We start from the raw sequence: 4,640 nt of genomic DNA on the forward strand, positions 1-4,640 counted from the left end.
AGACAGTTCATGATAGCTTCCAACCAGTTCCATGACTGTTAGGACGTGCGCACTGATGTTTTTGGGATACATATGGTGCACATTAAGTTATGCTACTGCATAATTACATTGAATGCCATGGGCTGTTAACAACTGTGGTATAGGCTATAAGCACTGAGAAAACTACGCAGATTAGACCAGCTATTAGGTAGCAATGAGCATTGCCCTTATTATAGCAAATGGCCGTTGTATTGCATAGGGAGTGTAAACAAGATTAAGGTGACACCAAGTGTGCATTTTTTTTTTAAATTGAAATGCAAGACTGAAGTGTATATTGGACGTCATGCCGAAATGGATATGCCAACTGAGCGGACTCTCTGCACAGTGGGGGCTCCCCGATCTCAACCTGTAAAACAATTTGAATGCTGATTAAGTTGGAAGACCATTTCTTATCTTCTCTTTATTTAAAATTTTTGGCTGTGCTGTTGGTAAACTGCTGTTTTTTTTTAACTACCTTTGGATGCCTGCAGCTCGAACAGTAGTGCTCACCTCTAACATGTCACTAAGCGAAGCTGGTATGGTGTTGTGTGTGGTGTGGCTTGGCATGGCATTGCAGGCTTAATGTTCTATGGGTTATAAGAGACACCCTAGTGGACAGCTTCGAATTAATTTTAACCTCCTGGGACATGCACTAAGATGGCTCAGCACATGAGTGTTAATGTGACTGCCATGGCAGATATTTGATCCCGTGTCCTTGGGCTCAGCAGCCGAATGCCCTAGCAACTGCACTTTGCAGGTAAAGAAAAATTGTATTGTTTCTCATTTGGTTAGTTATTCATTTCAGTTTATTTTTCATACAGAGGAATGTCTTGCTAAGTATTGAATATTTCAGTCTGCTAAAATTTGGCTTTGGCAGAGCCCGACATTATGCAACTGCGAACAAAGCAACAAAATTCACATCACAGAGCCCGTTCAAATTGGTCAAGGGCATCAGACACAGGCATCTAAATTTTCAGGTAATTTTGGGCATAATCACTTTCCACTGTTTGGGGCATGTTCAAAGGACGAAGAGCACATTTTGAAGATTTTCGCAGCACGGTTTATGCAGTTATGCGCAATGCCGCAGGGTATCTATGGCCTTATGGCATCTTCGGTAAACTTGCTCGGAGTTTCCCTGAAACCAGTCTGGTGCGCAGAGGACCACGGTAGTGGAGCCCTTAGCTGGAGTAACATCAGACAACCTGCACTCTGCCAGTGCCCATACTGAGCACTGCTCTGCATACACGGGTGGCGTTTAGGCCGAGCACCATAGCCACTGAGCCACCGCGGTGGCTGGAATTTTAAGAAGAGCCAAACCGATTCTGAAGATGCGTGTAAGGGCAACTGAAAACCGCTCCCAGACGGTGTGCTCCATTTACCAGACGCCCAGTGCACACCGGTGCAATTTATCTAAGACAAAATTAAGATTTTTATAGGAAGCATCACCCAATTTTTGAAGATGTGCTAAATTGCACATCCTCAGAATCAGTTGATTTGGTGTGGTAGGTATTCAAATTTTTTTTTTGCTCCTTTTGGAACAGGTTGCTAACGTCACTAACCAGTACTGACCCCACATTGCTGCGTTTAGATGAAGGCGCGCACGGTGGATGGTATGCATTTGTAGAACTGGTTGTAAGGTGGCATAGTAGTCTTTTTTCTTTTTTCGCTTGTCTCTAGCGTAGCGTACGTTAAAAGTGATCCTTGGAGAACTGGGCGTGTTGAAAATTGGTTTTGAGGGAAAGGAAAGGCAGCTATGTGTGTCTATAGTCATACTGGGAGACCCCTGGCCACCTCCGCTGCTGCTGACCAGCACCGGATAATTGCAGACTCCTTGAAGCGGATAGCCCTCCAAGGGCTGTCCTTTGCCCTTTAAGGGCAGCGGGTTGCCACGAAGGTGAGGGGGGGGCAGGGCTTGCCCTCTTTGCATTGCTTGGCAATAAATGTTTCCACCACCACTCCAATCGTGATTTTACGAATTGGAAAAACAGCGCAATCAAAGACGAGACACAGGAGAAGGACAAAACACCAGTGCTGGTTCTCCTCTGTCTCGTCTTTGATTGCGCTGTTTTTCCAATTCGTAAAACATGTACCAACCAGCCCGTATTTGCCCTCTTCTGGAATCCAATCGTGACATTAGGCAAGGGGTGAAGCCTGAAGGTAATGTTTAACATCCTAATAAAGTGGCACATGGGCATTGAGAGATGCCACCCAGCAAACCAAAAACCTCTCGGAGACGTCTAGCTAGACATCTCTGAGAGGTTTTTGGTTTGCTGGGATGCATACAATGGAAGACTCTGGATTAATTTCGAACACCAGGAGTTAACGTGCACTGACGTCCACAACATGCGAGCTTCTTTTACACTTCGTCTTCATCGAAATGCGGCTGGAATTTGCTCCCACATCCTCGTGCTCAGTAGCCGAACGCCCACAGGACTGAACCGCACGGCGGCTAAGTGAGCTTCTCCGTGCAGCTTGTCTCGAGGTTGTCAAAGTAGTAGGATCATTGGCCACGTGCGTTCTTGTATGTGTGTCGCATGCACGCACGTTCCGAAATTATGTGTATATTATTTTAATATCCTGTATTTGTACATAGTGTTTATTGGCGCCCTACCCCTATCCTTTCTTCTATCGCCCCACCCTTTCTTTCCCTCCCCTTTCCTTTTATTCCCTCTAGCCGCAGCTCAGGTACTTGAGGTTTCGGTGGCAGATGCCGCAGCTAGCAACATCTTTTCCTTCTATTATTATTTTTTTATTAATAAATAGCCACTAACAACAACATTATTAGTGTATTAAGCAACAGGTCATTTTTCAACAGCCTAGAATATAACCAAACGGCCAAACGATCGGCCTGCGTGCTTGCAAAGTTCTCTGCTGCGTCGGTGAAGTTTGGAATCCTAGCAGGCTTGTTATAACCAATAATCTCCTTGGTCATAATACGGTTCGATCACTGCGCGATTCGGCCCGACTCTACGTTCTGGCGTCTTTTGCATGGCGATTTTGACCGTGTTGTTTGCTTTTGTATTTGCTGATCGTGGAGAAAGAGTCTAAAAATAAAGTGAGCAAAATTTAAAAGGTTATGGCCGTGCAGGGTGCGTTTGTTTCTTTTCTTTTATTTTTAATTTTTTTCTTTTGTCACGACAGTATGAGGCATTAAAGGCTTTCGCCTTAAAAGCCAGGCTTTGTGCCAGGCTCTGACTGAGGACACCTTTGCGGCGGTTGAAACTGTCTGCAGTGTGGTTGTAGGCGGTTGGCTCCCCTGGCTTTGGCCGTGGGCCATACATGGGAGCCGGAAAAAATGTCGCCAGAAAAAACGCCCCCGTAAGATACGTCCCCGGAAAACACGTCCCCGGAACATACATCCCCGGAAAAAACGTCCCGATTTGAGAAGTAGGAAAAAATGTCCCCAAACGGGTGACATGAAACGTATTGTAAGTCGCCGTAGTTTGAGCATCCGGCCGCCTGGCATGTGTACATGCTTGCAATTCGCATGCATGTACGGTTTGCACGAGGCGGATACAAGTTGTTTGCCGGTGGAATGAGTCACTGACCCGTAAACGCAACGGCATGGTCAGAGAAACGCAAGTGAGGCACTGGTTTATCGCTCAACGCTTGGAAGGTTTGCAAAAAAACACATGATGAGAAGGACATCTCGATACACAAGCTAAATACAATTTAAAAACAAGCAAATATTGTGGACTGCAGAAAGCAAGTGTAAAAAATATATATCCATCATCACATCATAACGAAGGAAGCTGACATCATGACCGAACGTTTCTTGCTGGGCATCGTCTATGTAGGCACAAGGACTGCGCATGTCTTTTACACTATCATCGAGCTATCACATGACGCCTAGGAAATATTTAGGGGGTGGCAGTTCAGCGCCTATGCACTGCACAGCTTCGCGCTTACATCAGCTCTTGCAAGGCAAGTGTACGACTTAGCAGACGTGATGTAACGGTATGCAGAGCGCTGAAAGTTGTATACTTGTCCCAGTATTGATTTAATGCTGTATTTAATTTCTGAATGGAGACCACCAAGTCGAGTAAATGAGGCGTAAATCTATGCATTGACAGCTGTATGTATACAAGACAAAAAGATATTGCCTCTGGCACCCACCGGTGCTGTGTTAAACACAAGAGCTGCAAAGGTGCTCTAATTCTGGAGAATTCCTCAATGTACCACCTAAGTGTTCCCCACAATCACCCCGTATAGATGATGCTGCTGTAAATATCGCAAAAACAAAGCAGATAATGAAATGAACCGCTCTAACGGGGCGGTTTCGGGGCGTCCATGAAGAAATGATGGCAGCGAAAGGGAATTGGTCCAGAGCAAGTGCGTCTCTGGACCGTTCGGGGCTTCTTCGAAGTCACCTGCAAAAGTGCTTTTCATTTGCATAACCCGGACTGTATGACCATGGCGCGGTCTGGTACTGCAAAATACTTCATGCTTACATCTATTCTGAAATTTAAAGAACAGTCCAATAAAGAGGGCAATTTTCTGTCAAGTGGGTTCCGGAAGAAATTTTTTTTTCTTCACTTGGGGACATTCTTTCCTAGACGGTGCTTCCTCGGGGGACCTTTTTTCCAGGGACCCTTTTTCCGGGGATGTATGTTTGGGGTACG

This window comes from Amblyomma mixtum, chromosome 3 (assembly GCF_055824585.1).
Source record: "Amblyomma mixtum isolate Tamu chromosome 3, ASM5582458v1, whole genome shotgun sequence".
In the NCBI taxonomy this organism is placed as follows: Eukaryota; Metazoa; Arthropoda; class Arachnida; order Ixodida; family Ixodidae; genus Amblyomma; species Amblyomma mixtum.